Source organism: Oryzias melastigma, linkage group LG23 (assembly GCF_002922805.2).
Source record: "Oryzias melastigma strain HK-1 linkage group LG23, ASM292280v2, whole genome shotgun sequence".
NCBI lineage: Eukaryota > Metazoa > Chordata > Actinopteri > Beloniformes > Adrianichthyidae > Oryzias > Oryzias melastigma.
The window spans coordinates 3,715,918-3,731,991 of NC_050534.1; the positions used below are offsets into that span (position 1 = coordinate 3,715,918).

Genomic DNA, 16,074 nt, shown 5'->3' on the forward strand with positions numbered 1-16,074 from the left:
ACACACACACACACACACACACACTACACCACTCCCTTCCAGGACAAAGCAATAAATTGAAGAAGTGGTCACAGGCGCTTTTGTGGACAGCAATATGAAGGACAAGGAAGCAAGCCGGTAGAAAGAAATCTGAGTTTGTTTAAAAGCAAGACGGCTTAAAAAGATTTGAATAACATTACAAAAACAAAGTGTTTCTGCAAACATCTTATTTCATGTAATGTCAGAGAGAATCCTTTCCTCTTAAGGTTAGAGATGTTTTACTAATATTAAAACTGAAGCTATTTTACTGTTTTTAGCCCTTTTACACCGGAGCTCCAGTGTTTATGTTTTTTGATTTACTGTAACTGTTCAACGGTAACATGATCAATGTAATTCCAGGAGTTTCTGAAGAAGAAAAGAAGTTTGCACCGTTGAAAAGTATGTTAAAGATTTTGTGTTTCTCACTAGATTCATGATGTTGTTCTGAGGCGTTCCACTCTTCCACAAGTCCTACATGCAGTTCTACCAGGTCACTTGGGTGTGGGGTCTGCTTCAGCTGGTCCTACACTCGCTCTATGGAGTTCAGGTCCGAGGTCATTACTGGTTATACCATATGAGCCACTCCCACTTCCTGAAGTCTAGATGTGACAGTTCTGGCACCATCTGGTGGAATAATATCATCCATGAACAGAAAGTTGGGAATGTTCTGGTGGAATTGGAGGATGATGATGGTTCTATGGCGTCTCTGAGGTAAGAACGTGCAGTGATTGGTCCATATACAAGGTGGTTTTTCTCTGACTGGTGATGCCTCTCCAGGCTGTTGCTCCTCCTTCACCAAAGTGAACCCTGGTGACCATGTTCACCTCGCTTTCTTCAACAACGCAGACGACCATCATTTCTATGCAAGAAGACTCGTCAATGAACAGGACAGTAGTCCATTGCTGCATTGTCCAGGTCACATGGTCTTGTACTGCAAACGTTCTCGATGATGTCTGGGTGTCCGCCTGGAACAGGATTTGTCTAGAAACCCTAGTACCCTCACACCTGGTAAATGGGTCTGCAGCTGTCTGTTTCAGTGGTTTCTCTGTGGTTTTTTTCATGTTTAATTTTTATTTTTTATTAAATGTTGCCGTTTTTGCCTCCTGTCATCCCAATACAATTACCTCAGCATCACAAAAAGCTGTGAAGTGAAACAAACACTATGTTTACAACATCCACTGAGTTTTCACACTATCAATAGCTTACTGTTAGTAGTGTGAGTTTGACTTTCCCTTCCATCACTCCACGCTTATGAAAAAAAGGAAAATTAAATCAACATACAGGCTTTTAAAACTCTAAATAAAACTAATACCTGATATCTAACAAGGACTAGAGAGGAACATTGATCAGCAGATGGTCAGACTACAGTAACTTTTCAGAAAAGCACAAAAAGTCACTTGAAATAAACAGAAAACAATATGGTCCTCTGCAAGACTGGCCAGATTTGTTTTATTTCAATATATTTCTACAGAAATTCCCACCTGTACATCCGTAAAGTCACATCATGTGACTTCTGCCTTTGATGCCCTGTTGGATGATTAGAATCAGTTACAGAGAACTGCGACTCAATCCATATAGATGACTCGAAACAACAAGTAAATGTGAACTAGCAACCTCAAAGATGAAACTATCCATTGAGAAATTCAACGAGACAAAACATGTTCCCACAAGGCTTTTCTCCAGTCAGATGGTCATGAAGCAGCTCCAATAGCCTCAGAGGATCTACTAAATACTCCACAGCCAACCAACGGCTTCTCTGACCATTTGTGTTCCATGTCACAGTTCTACGCATATCACAGCTGCATGGGGCTTGTCTGCTGCCCACAGCAAAAAGACGGCAAAAGCTAAAACACGTCAGTGTAGATCAGGGGTGTCAAACTCAATCGCACAAGTGGCCAAAATCTAAAACACACCTTTGGTCGCGGGCCGAACAAGATAAACATTTATTGAACGCTCTAAAACTAAACTTTTGAAACTTTAAAACCATAACTTTTTAAAATAATTATGATCTAGATATATAGCATTACCTGCGATAATGCTAATGTGAATGCTGTAAGATGAATTTGGCCGCTATAGATGCTAGTGCTGATAGTTGAAATCACTGAAGCTGATAGCTGAAAACGCTGAAGTTGATAGCCAGCTAAAATATTAGTTAAATGCCAAATTAGCCTAAAAAACTTAGGTTAACCAAAACAGCTAGCATGTGGCTGAAATATTAGCTAAACTCCAAATAGCCTAAAAAACGGAAAAAAAGCCTAAATTAGCCAAAATAGCTAGCATGTGGCTGAAATATCATATAAACTTCAAAACAACCTAAAAAAAATCTTAGTACATGGCAAAATAATCCAGAAAGCTAGCAGAATGGAATTTTTTTAAACTTTAAAACTGTTACATTTTAACATAGTTATGAAGAATAAAAAGACAGAAATATTATTCCAGAATAAATCAACTTAAACACTGAATAACTTTCAATTTTTTACTCTCCATAAAAATAAATTTGGTCAAAATTATACAAGCTGAAAATAAGCACAAGATAATATCGGGCCATAAATAACAATAAAATAAAATGATCTGGAGGGCCGGATATCATGACCCGTAGGGCCGGATCCGGCCCCGGGGCCTTGACTTTGACACATGGTGTAGAACATCTAACAGAACGAATGCCTGTTATTCACAGAGCAAACAGGAACTAACAGAGAAGCAAACAAACAGCTGAGTCATGGAGCTTCGACCCAACAAGATCTGCAGGAGATCAGACGTATGAATGAGCATACAAGCTAACCTAAGACTTAGCAAACGAGAGCAGAAACTAAAGATCAAAGCTGTTCACTCTGGTTTGTAATGTACTCAGAAATACAGGAGGGTTGTGACATCTGGAACTGAGAATCAAAACCTGTAAGTCACTATGACAACTGGGTGATTCATAAAGTTGAGTGCGTCAATAAACCTTACTGTATATATCTCACTTGGCATTTCATTATAAATTCTCACAGTTTGAATGGTATTCCTTCAAATATTGCAACAGTAAAAATATGAATTAACAAACTGGAACATGCCCACCTTCTCCAACCAAGAGATCATTTCATCGAGTGACCACTACAGAATTACTCCACCAATCCTGTCTTTAGAAAAGTACACCTTTATTGATGTCATTTTATCCCTCATGGCAACAAAGTCAGAGTTTCTTCACCAGCACATTATGACCAGCTATCCATCCCACAAGTCTGCTTCAAACTGAGCCAAAAGTGGAATTTACCTTCAATCCTCAAAATGTTCTTTGTTTGTTCCATGCAGAGCTGATCTAATGCTGACAGAAGGAAAGCAGGTTGGTAAACCACCAACCTGTTTGGGATTTACTACAAGTTATTTATTCAATAACCAGCTAAAACGGGTCTAAGGCTCAGAAAAGCCCTAAAATCCTTTTTTCATTTCCTGTCAGACCCTTTCTTTGCTCCCACTCTCCTCGGGTTGGTCTGGAATACTCGGACTGCTTCACAAACTTCAGGCTTTAAAACTGCTTTTTAGTTTTCCTTCTTTGTATTTTGAGAGTGTTCTGACCTCTCAAGGTCGTGACTGTATAGCCTCATGTGGGTCACCAGGTTCGGGACAAACACTTCTCACAAGAAGAACACATAAGGGACAATCTATCATAGAACCGTAGTTACATATGTAACTTTTTTCCCTTGACAGTCTGCTTCCGGAAATTTGAGTCCGAAAATTCACGACTCTAACATCTCTGATTTGTGATCTTTATAAATATAGTAGAGTGTCAGAAACCATTTATTGCTCTGGAATACAGAACAATGTTTGATTTTAAAGCCAAATGTGCTGCGCGACTTTCACCAGAAGTAAACAAATCTTCAAAATAAAATGTCGGTGGAGTTTCCTGTTTTCAAAGAAAAACTAAAGAGAACTTCTTTATCCGTTAAAAAAATGAGACTGAACTTCCGCTCACTGACTTTAGCTCTGAGAAAAAAAAATGCTTTAACATCGGAGCTTTAGCTCTAGTGTTTGTATTGTTTTGGTTATGATAACTCTTCAACAGTTGACGTAATTGGCGTAATTCTAGCAGAATCTTGTGCAAAAGTGTGTTTTTCTACTCAGAATCACAACTGTGAGATATATCGTTGTCGTGATATAAAATATTTTATATCGTGATATACATTTTTGTTCATTACTTTTTTTTTCACCTAAACCCTTGACCACTATTTTTACACCACACGTGAAAAACAAGATTTAAACAAGAGTTAATTGTTCAGTCTCATTGGTCCGATCAGCTTTTTCTAAGTCATACTCTTTCGAAAAAATGACAAATTGTTCTGGTACAGTCTTGGGATATATTGCAATATGTATCGTATTGCGAGACATGTATCACGATACATATTGTATCGCCATATACTTGCCAATACACAGTATGTCTAGTATTCAGACTAGAAGAGTCAGTCCACTTGTTTACCTGGTGTGAGGTGTTCACTGTCCAGGAAAAGTTGGGGGAAATGTGAATATCCAGGAGTTTGATGTTGTCCTTACGCTCTACCTCTTCTCCTTGAATGAACCATGTTCTGTCCTCCTGGACTTCCTGTAATCCATCAGGACCTCCTTTGTCTTGTCAATGTTCAGGACAAGATGGTTTCTAGATGATGTCTTCTCTGTAGTCAGACTCATCATTGTCAGTTATGAGACGGTGATCTGCAAACATTAGGACCACGTTTGTTGGGATTATATAAATGTGCAATAAATCGAACTCTACTATAACAAAAATTGAAGAACCAAATGGGACATTTATTTATCTACAAGTGGATATATCAGGATGGAGCGGAGCAGGAAGCTTGTTGCCCAGTTAGTATATTTTCTACATCACATATAAGCTCTTTGTACTCCTAATCCGACACGATTTGAACAAAGAAATATTCAGAAATACTCCTAATTCTCAATATATGTCCTCCATCACCAGAATACCACAAGAATATATCAAAAACACCAATTTCACTGGAGTGGGTCTTTAAAAAGAGGCACGAATTCTAAAGGAAAACTATGTAAAATTTCTCATAATATTGTCCGCCATTCATAACACGCAAAAAAACGTATTCTTATTCATGCTAATTTAAAGACATTTTTAAAAATTTCATATTTAGGCTTTCACCTATTCTTTCAAGACTTTGGTAAAAAGGACAATAAAAATAAAGATTCAAAAATAAAACCAAGCGTCACATTGGTCAGGACACATTATGCTGCTGCTTCCTCTCAGCTAATCTCTGCACGCTGTCATCTGGTGGAAAGTTATTACTGCAGTAAAAGCAGAAAGGTTGCAGCAGTAAGACCAGTTTGTTTTACAGCAGCAGTAGGGTCGGGCTTAAAAGAGGCCAATCTATCAGCCACAGAGAAAGCTGGCCTACTTTAGGCTCCAAAATGCTCGATGTAATCAACTATCCCCGCGCACAGTCGCCTGTCAGGCCACAAATACACTGTCAATCACTCCCAAGGCCTTTCCTTTTAAAAGGCATCACTATGAAACACAAACGAACATGAAAGACTGAGTCTGTGCTGCAGCCGGGTGAATGCAGCCTCACTCTGACAAAAGAGACTCCAGTCACTCAACCAAAAACAGAGGATGAAGGAAGCTTTTATGAGCGCTCTGAATGCACCACTCTAATGAAAACGGTGTTTTTGGAGCAGTTTTTTAATGATGGAGGACATATTTAGAAACGTGAACGTTAGGTTGGTGATGGGAGGAGCTGTAAGCTTACAGGTGAGAGAGTAAACAGATGTTGGATGGTAAATGAGAGCAAAATTACTCTTTATCACCAACAACTCAGAGGTGAATTTCTGATGAACTCCCGAACTGATGAAAAGCTGCACTTTTGCATTAAAGGTGTTTTGAAAAAAAATAAAATTACTTGCTCTCTCATTTCCTCAGTCGCTCACTGACTCACTAATTTCAAACGTAACACAGATTATGTCTGAATTCCTTCACTACTCACTATAGTGCGTTCACCATTTTGTAGTGCTGTCTGAATCTACAATTCCAAAATTCAGTGCCCTAGAAATGCCCATGAATTCTTTACAAAAAAACAGCGTGTATCGATATTAACTACATTAACAAATGTAGACCACTGCTGTAAAAGGAACAAACACCTATTTGAGCTGGAGTTCATTGAAGACAGGACACAACTGGAAGATATATGGTATTCTGCATCTAAAATGAAACGTTTGTTTGCTGATTATTGCTGGATAAGGGGATCAATTCAGTGTTGTGTTAGTCTGGGGGCGGAGCTGTCAGAGCAGACTCTTCCTGGACGGAGCTGTTGGCATCGATCTTAGGTCAGCACGTTTCCAACCGCTTGTTTTCGTGGTTATGGGAGGGGCTGCTGCAGACAGAAGATGTTTGTGCAGGATTACTCTTAAATGCATCAACGGATCAAAATGTCCCTTTGGGGTTCTTTATAGGGAGGAATGAACAGTAAAATGCATTTAAAACCTCAAAAAGTAGAATTTTCATGGTAGGGCCCCAATAACACAGACTTCATATTGATCTTTTCCTTGAATTACTTTACTTCTGAGCATAACGAATGACCAAGCGGTTCTCTGTTGAAGAAGTACCGGTCCAGTTTGGACGTGATGATGAGGGCTCTTAAATCACTCTCTCCCAAGAAGGACATAACCATGAAAGGGAGCGCTGTCATTTCTGTGCTTCTTTGCTACATTCACACATTCAAGGAACAGCTTTCAATGAAGAGCGTCAGTAAAACTTGCTATTCAAGACCCACTCCAATAAAAATAAAGAACAAAAAGTTCAAAACGATGAAGAAACGCCATTTGAAACAGAGTGAATCGCCAAGCTACATCCTCCCCGCTCTGCTCCATTCTGATGAATCCACTCATAGACAAATAGATCCATGAACGTCTTTGTTTTCCTCGGGTGAGCTGGAATCTCGGTCTACATCACGGGTCGGCAACAATAAAAAAGCCACTTATGCTCATTTTCCACTGATCAAAATCTAAAAGGAGCCGCATAGTTTTACTTTAGTCTTACATAAGTTTGGATTTGCATTAGTTACCTTCTTTTTTTAATAATAAATATGAATTATGTCTATTTTTGGCATGAATTAAAGCAAAAATGAAAGAAACGAGAATTCTCAAAATATTATTTTTTTCTTTTCACATTTGACAGAAGCTCAAAAAACCTATTTTACTGAAGTAATCTTTATTTTAAAAATGACTATTATTTTATTTTTATTCAACCAGAGAGCCACCATGGAGACCGCAGGTTGCAGACCTCTGTACGTCTGGATAGCTCTAATATTTCTCGCCATTTTTGTTGCACGAGTAATACTAGCAAGGGAGTTGTGAGGAGCTGTAAGAGTCTAAACAAAGGGATGATGGGAAGCGTGGGAAGGCTTACACTGCCCCAACGGTCCTGCCAACAACTGAGAGGTGAAATTCGAATGCCACTCTACAGAAACTATGTCCTAGAAAACAACAGATTATTTTTATATTATTATAAACACTTTCAAAATAGATGAAAAGAGGATTGGAGTGGCAACTCTAGACTTTATCGTTTTGGAGAATACTTTAAAACGTTTAAATCTGTTCTTATTTCCGTTATATAACTCTCCACGCGTTGGGTTCTACTGAGTAGTTATGTAGTTTAATCAAGCTGTAGTTCAAGACAGAGATGTCTCCAGGAGTCATGCAAGACAAATGACTAAATGACTGTTGGAGCTGAACCGCATCAATCTCAAATATAAAGAAGTCTTCGAGAGGTGGTCTGACTTGGGGATCCCAGGACGTCCTAACTAATCAGAAACATCCTTCACTTTGACAAAATAATCTTAGGTCTTCTGTGAGATAAACCAAAATAGACAGAATATCAAAAACAGCAAACCAAAGACGCCAAGGAGTCAGCAAAAACTACTCAGTGTCTCAATGTTTCTTCTGGCGGGAGCATCGTCTGACAGAGGAAACCAACGTAACCCTAAATGAGGATCATTTAGAAGGAGGGAAAAAGCCAAAAACCCCTCTGGCGAAAGAGTCACACGACAGCAAATCCTGACTTTATATGCAAAGAGAAGTACACTTCTCCCAAAAAATATCATTCTTTTCTTTTCTCAAGGGTGAACGGACATTTGTTCAGGTCCAGGACATGATTGACCCAATTGACTCTCCAGGAGATTCCCAACTGTGCTTACTAGGGGTATTGTCAAGAGTCTGGCGATACAATACGTATCGCGATACAATACGTATCGCGATACTCGGATCACGATGCGATATGTATCGGGCTATACCCCAATTCAATACCTAAAAAATGTTTCACTATTCTTTTTTGAAAGAGTATGACTTAAAAGACAAAGAAATAAACTCTACCTGAATATTAAATTGAAATGGTGAAATTAATTTAGACAAATTGTCTTTACTCAAGCAAATTCATAGTACTTTTTTTGTGGTAAATTAAGAAATATTTACTATAACAGTTAACATTGTCTGACTCCACCATCACATATTTTTTCAGTATAAGAAAAAAAAGGGAAATAAATGAATTAATTAAATATCATCATGTCGGCATTTTGAATCGATACAAGTATCGCCAAATGAAGTGTCATGATACATTATCAAATCGATTTTTTCCTACCCCCCTAGTGCTTGAGTTCTTCTCTAGAAGTTGTCTTCTAGAGTATTTTGTCTTTAACAGTTTGTTTGTCAAATTCCAAACTGATTGTCTAATATCCTATTGTCTAACTGTTAGGTTGCACATACAAAGCGTGGATTGGACAAGGAGTAGACTCTTATCATGTGATCAGCACTGACGAGCTTCTTGGCGGACAGGGCTTCTTATGACACGCCTGGGTCTCACCTTCATACTTACTTTATGTATAGACTACGACCTGTCGCCTGCAGCATGCCCATAGATAAAAATGTGCATGAACATGTTTGTTCCGTGGTTCATCAAGTGGTCGACGACCCAAAAAGAATGGGCGGGCCATTTATATGGCCTTTTTTTGTTCGCAGACCGAACATATTCACCCGTAAGGACAGTTGTGACTCAGACCTAACTAAGATTATTTGGACTTCTGGGAGAAATCACATCAAATTTAAAGCTAAATTTAAGGACATGTCCTTTCAGGGGAAGCAGACCTAGAAAAGTCTGAAGAGGCTTTAGGTCAGGGGTGTCCGGCCCTCTGGGTAATTAGGCTGTTCTTACCTTGGCACTTCCCAGGAATCCAAAGTCCCTGACCTAAAGTTTGACCTTAGAGATCCTCCAACAGACACGTCCAGAAGAAATGTAAAAAATGTTAAAATACATAAAGAAAGTTAGTTTTAAACAAATATTAGTGGCTGAACTTGAATGAATATTTTCAATAGTAAAACCAAAAGTAATGAAATAACTTTTTAAGAGTTAGTTATGAAGAAGTCAGATATGGGAACACAAAAAATACACCAAAGTAAGATGGTTATTCTAATAAGATATTCAGAATTCTGCAGTTCTCACAGAACACCAGATCAACAAGTTCAGTTGGTTGTTCTCTGCCAGCAGGCATGATTCAGCAAATCCATTTTTCTGTGGAGGACTCTGTTCTGGTTTCCCTGATTTCACTCCCTCCTGCTTGAATATCTGTAATTCTCCGTATTTGTGGCCGACCGTTAAACCTTTCCAGACTACAATTAGCTCAGACGGCAGCAGCGGCAGCAGCCAGGCATCTTTGTGCTGACAGTAAGGAAACGGCACATCCCTCCGCTTCTGGAGCAGACTCAAGAGATGATCGCGTTTGAAGGGTTTCTAAAGGAGGTGTCAACTCTTCTTTCCAAAGTTCCATACGTCAATGTATCGACAACACGGAGCTAAAGCATTGTTACATTGCTTTGTTACATTAAAGAGCATAATATAACTGGATCAGACCAAAAGTGGCTCAGATGTTATTCATTTCTGCATGTCGATATGTAAAACCAACAGGTGGAAATCCATATTCACATTCAGCTTACATATGGCCTATACGTCTTATTTAGCACTTCCAGGTTGCTGCCATACGCCTGTTTGGACGTCACCCAAAGACTCAAGATGTCCACTCGGAAAAACGGAAATGTATTCTCCCCTGCTGTCCTGCAGTCTGAGACCGAGCCGATCTCCAGCAGCACTCGTCCTCTCCTCTGTTCCCGCCGGCCTTTTGGCCGTCAATAGCTGCACGCCGTGCGAAGCGTTTTAGCTGCATTTCCTCTGGTTCAGTCCTGGTCTGATCTCCTAAACGCCCTTGTTTGGGAGTAGTTTATTTGCCGTGGCTCTGAGCCAGAATGTCCTGCTGGCGAGGCCATAAATGCAATAAAGGCGTCCCTGTAGTTCAGGTAACGGCGAGTTCAACCTTCATATTATTCAGAAGCAACACCTCAACCCTTCAACTTATGAGCTTTAGCTCCATTGTTTACGACTTTTGATTATTCTTCAACTGGTGATGCAGTTAAAGTAATTCCAGTGGATTTTGACACTTCAGGTGTTGTTTTTCTCTGATCCAGAATCAGATTTATGGTGATTGCATGAACTGGGACAGATTTACAATATGTCAAAGGTTTTTTTAAGACTAACATTAGATTCTGCTTTGGTTTGTATCTCTCCAACTAGTTTTTCATTCGTAATCCAACATTAGACTACATCACGTGTCAAAGTCAAGGCCCGGGGGCCGGATCCGGCCCTCCAGATCATTTCATATTATTGTTATTAATGGCTCGATGTTATCTTGCTCCAATTTCTAACTTGTATAATTTTGACTAAATACATTTTTCTGGAGGGTAAAATATTGAAAGTTTTTTAAGGTTTAAGTTGATTTATTCTGGAATAACATTAGTGCCTTTTTATGATTCTTAATTATGTTAAAAAGTTTAAATTTTAAAGTTTTGAAAATTGTCATTCTGCTAGCTTTTTGGACTATTTTGGCATTTACAAAGATTTTTTAGGCTATTTGGAGTTTAGCTAATAATTCAGCTACATGCTAGCTGTTTTGGCTAATTTAGGCTTTTTTGTTGTTATTACAGCTGTTATGGAGTCTAGCTAATATGTCAGCGATATGCTAGCTCTTTTGGTTAATTGAAGCTTTTCTTTTTAAGTTTTTCTAGACTGTTTTAGAGTTTGGCTTGTTTAGGCTTTTTTCTGTTTTTAAGGTTTTTTGGAGTTTAGCTAATATTTCAACTACATGCTAGCTGTTTTGGCTAACCTAAGTTTTATTTTACTATTTTACTTTTTTATTTTGAGGCTAATTTGGCATTTAGCTAATATTTTAGCGTTAGAGTTTTTAGCTATCAATTTTAAGCATCTTCAGCTATCAGCACTAGAATCTTCAGTGGCCAAATTTAGTTTTTAACCTAAGTTTTTTTCTTTTCTTTTTTTTTTTAGGCTAATTTTTAAGCTAATATTTGATCTGGCTATCAGCTTCAACATTTTTAGCTATTAATTTCAGCATCTTCAGCTATCAGCGCTAGCATCTTCAGCGGCTAAATTCAGCTTCCAGCATTCACACTAGCATTATTGCAGGTATTGCTACATATCTAGTTCATAATTATGTTAAAAAGTTATGGTTTTATTGGTTTAAAATTTGTCTTATAATGCTCAATAAAGATTTATCCACGACCTAAAGTGTGTTTTGGATTTGGGCCCCTTGTGCGATTGGGTTTGACACCCCTGATCTACATCATAGACTTCTTATTGCCGTCCTTCTTATATATTTTCGATTGTGTTATTAAAACTTTTGCTTTCGTGAGCAAATGTGATGATAAAATCGACTTATTCCAAAATCCCTCCTTAACCTTCTAGTACAGGTGGACCACTGCAGAGTGGACCATCATCGTATAATCACCCTCACTGCGGGGAATGAATCCGTTTCTATGGAAACCCCTATTAAGTACGTTCCCCATGAATCCCAAAGCACAGGAGGCGAGCTGCCTAATTTGCCAAAATTCATTCATCATAGTTTTCCAATGTGCAATCCGAGAGAGGCCGCCCGGAGCAACAGACTGCAGCCAGCTCTGCAGTTTTAGGAGCTCAACGGAGCAATTTATATTTAAATGTAGTCTTTCGGCAGAGACTCTTATGCAGGGCGACTTAAAGTGAGAAACAAGATTCAGTTGAACCTGTGGCGTTTAGTGCTACATCTGTTACAGAAAACAACAGAAATCTACAGACAGATCCTCTCAGGACTGTTGGGTTAGGTCATTCTTTAAGGGGATAGATGAGGCTACACTGAAGAAAATGCTAACTATGCATTCAAACTACAGTGATTCTCCTGCTTCTCTCCGTTGGTCGGCATGTAAAAACTCAATCACACTTTCAGCGATTTCAGCAATCTTTGTATCAGAACGTTCAGCTTGTTCAGGACATCAATGCTTGTATTTTTGGTATTCATGAACTTTATAACTTTAACTTTGAGCAAAATATGCCTCATAGGAAACAAATGAGAAAATCTTCAAATTTCAACATTTTAAGTAGATTAGCAAAAAGCCTTTATGTGTATATTCATGGGCTATGCTTTATGGTTTTATGGTCATTATAAAAAAAAAAAAAAAAATTGGAGTTTACCTAAAATTTATCAACATACTAACATTTTTGACTAATTTAGTTTACTGAGGTTTTTTGGGCTAATTTGGAGTTTAGTTCATATTTAAGCAACAAACTAAATATTTTTTGCAAAATTGGCATGTATGAGGGATTTTTATGTATTTTTTTTTTGCAAATGTTTCATTATCTTTCATAGTTCTTTTATTACATTTTAAGTTTTTAGCAAATTTAACATTTTGCAAATTGCATTTTCATCAAACCCTTAAGCTATTGAAGTAAATATAAATCACCAGCAAAAAGCTTCAGCATCTTCAGCGACTACTTTCAGCAAAAAGCATTCACACTAGCATTATTGCAGCTTTGCAACTTTTCTAGTTATTCCTTATTTATTCCTCCGCACGTTTTTTTATTTGAAAAACTCAATCACACTTTCAGCAATTTCTGCAATCTTGGTACCAAAACGTTCCTGCTTGTACTTTTGGTATTCGTACATTTTATGGGTTTTAAGATATTACACAATTTATACGATTTTTTTTAATGTATGCATTTTTTTATTTTAATTAATTATTGAAATTTTCCACAATAATTGAAATTTTAAGCAAACTTTACACATTTTTTTTTACATACAAGTATTTAAATATTTGTGCACTCTATGCAAATTCTAAAAGTTTGGTACCAAAATGTTCAGCATGTTAAGGACATTAATGCTACTGAGGTTTTTAAGGATAGTTTTGAGTTTAGCTTATATTTTAGAAAAATGCGTTTTTTTTTGGCTATTTTGGTATCTACTAAGTTTTTTGGGTTCATTTGAAATTAAGCTAATATTTTAGCAATATGTTATCTTCTTTGCTAATTTGGGATCTACTGAGTTTTATTAGGGCTAATTTTGAGCAAAACTAGTATTTTAGCAACATGTTAGCATTTTTTTGATAATTTGGAATTTACTGAGGTTTTGGACTAATTCTGAGTTCAAACCTTTGATGCATTTTAACATTTTTTGCAATTTTTCAAGAAATTCTTAAAATTATTTGTGTACTTTCTACAGTTTATGCAGCTTTAAGTCCTTTAGCAACTTAGGTATTATGCAAATAGCCTTAGCATTTTCAGCAAATCGCTTCAACAATTACTGTGAATTTCTTCAACATTTTCAGTAACTACTTTCTGCAAAAAGCCTTCTGGTTTATATAAAAATCTATACTGGTTTTTATGAAATGGTTTTTCTGGAGATCAATTTTACGAGCACCCACCTATTTTTAAGGGAGAACAAACGTTTGCTCAGACAGGTACATGTTTCAATGAATTTAATTAAAAGGATAATAGCATAATCCTGATCAACATGTATTATGACTAAAGATCCGTCTTAAATTAGAAAGAAGAAAAATGTTTTGCTCTGTCCTACTGAATTTAGCTGGAACACAAATGAATACCTCTTGAAAATGATGATATTAGTGAAAAACACTCTTATTCCGTATTAAAGGAAATGGTCGAATAGCTCCGTTGGTTGGTTGGGTGTAGGGCTAGAACGCTGGAAACTAGGGGTTCACTTACCAGGGGCCCAATGAGCTTAATCCAGTGTGGGTCCTCAGGGAAGAAACTTTTCACTATTGTTTAACTATTGAGCCAAAAGGGGGTCCACGTCTGGGTCTCTGTCCCAGATATAATGCAGTGCTGTGTCAGGAAGGGCATCCAGTGCAAAAATCTCTGCCAATCCACCTGACCGAATCAGTGGAATCTGATAATGGTGAACAGCAACAATCCATTTTATATGTGTGATGTTCTGGGGTAGTAATGCTCTCCATAGGCTTTTAGCTGAGATCCTGCTGATTATACAAACAGAAAGTCAAAATGTGTATCAGACTTATCGATTTGAATACTAATTAGTGCAGGGTGGATTGATCCAAAATATCAATAGCGTCAATCTCAAGTTGGTATTGGTATCGGCCCACAGATATCCATATCGAGATCTCACAGTATATTCATGCAGACGGCATGCATTGTTCCCTTATTTCTACTCTAATGAAATACTGATTTGTTTTTGACACATTACTTTTCACCTGTTTTTATTGTTCCATTTCAAAGCTAAGAAGTCAAAAATTGTTTATATTTCTACCAGTTCTTGTTTTTTTTTATCATTAAACGTTTTGATTTATTTTTGTATCATAGTTACTTGATTCTTTTAGTTTGTAGACTGTTTTACATTAACTTCTTCACTTTTTTATTCAATTTCAAGAAGTTTTTATTTTAATAAACTATTTTCCATTGAATTGAAAATATTGTCTAATTCTGTTTTTTACGTTTGTCAAATAATAATAAGAAAAATAAACTTACAAAAAAAACATTTATGGCAATTAAAAACAATTGAGATTTTGAGGTTTATGTCACATCCACCACAATGAAAAAAAATATTGATACTGGTATTAATATCTGCGATATTGATCAGTATCGGATTGGTATCGGAGAGATACAGAAAATACTTGCATTTCTGAGATAATTCTTCAATAAAACATTTTTTTTTAAAGTATCGGTATCGATATCGGCAATACTATGCCTGTAATTAAACTGTATCAGAACGATACCCAAATTCTCAGTATTGCGCCCCCTATCAGTGGGGGCTATAATGAAGAAGGCGTTCAAAGGCTAAAAAAGGTGAAAAGATGTAATTCCTTGGTTAACCACAAGGGTCTGGTTTCAGAGGCTATTCGAGTAACTTCCATATATAGTAAATTATGTTGAAAAAAAGTATTTAAATCTGCTTCATATATGTTTCCTTTAAATTAGATCTTTATTTGTTTAATTTAGCTTTTTTTTGAAGGGGGATGTAGTATTATTATGTTAAATTATTTAAAAAAAAAACTAACTAAAACATTGTGATATATTTGAGAGCAGCATCTTTAAGCAGTAATGCATCAGTAATGACTACATGGTGTCAAACTTCACACTAACCATGAAAGAATAGTTTCTGCTGCAGAGGACATTCCCTCAAGGACTTCTGTAACACTTAGAGACCGTTTTGACGTGAACTCAGCCTCAGATTGCATCAGACCGGATGAAGCACAGATACTGCATGTCAAATGCCAACGTTATGACTTTTAAGTATTTTTTTCACACAAAGGAATAAACCTTTTAACAGTCAACTGAGCTTGTTTAGTTTGTTGTTTTAACAAAAACAAACTGCTAACTAGCTAGCATGCTAATGTTTCTTAACATAAGCTTCTATATCGTGTAGTATATATCATTATTGCAAAAATCTCTACAGTCTGATGCACTTTAAATTAAAGTTTATTTAACAGACGGGTCTTCACGCTTTGTCCTCTTTGGTTTGTGTGAGTACCTGATGAAATTCACTCCAGGGGAAAACGGCGAGTGTTGGAGGGAAAATGGAGCTTAGCAGATGAAAGGACACCTTTGTCACTCGACGCAGCACTTTAACTAAAGCACTGTCAAACAGAGCTTCTACTGTTTTTAAACACTAACTTTTTACCCAGGATGACATTAGTTTTGGCAGCAAATGTTTCATTCTG

The 16,074-nt window shown here is 37.2% G+C and overlaps 1 protein-coding gene across 2 annotated transcripts in view; it reads right to left on the reverse strand.

Annotated features, from left to right (window-relative positions):
- The window catches only part of nav3 (neuron navigator 3), a 435,160-nt gene that overhangs the window by 380,478 nt on the left and 38,608 nt on the right, over positions 1–16,074 (reverse strand). Inside the window, exon 1 of one of the 2 annotated variants that reach the window (XM_036210350.1) lies at positions 4,475–4,667. The exons of the other annotated variant lie outside the window; for it this stretch is intronic. The gene's annotated coding sequence lies outside the window, so the exon portion shown is untranslated. Of the gene's footprint in view, positions 1–4,474; positions 4,668–16,074 lie in introns of those variants that run through there. 2 annotated transcript variants of the gene reach the window in all.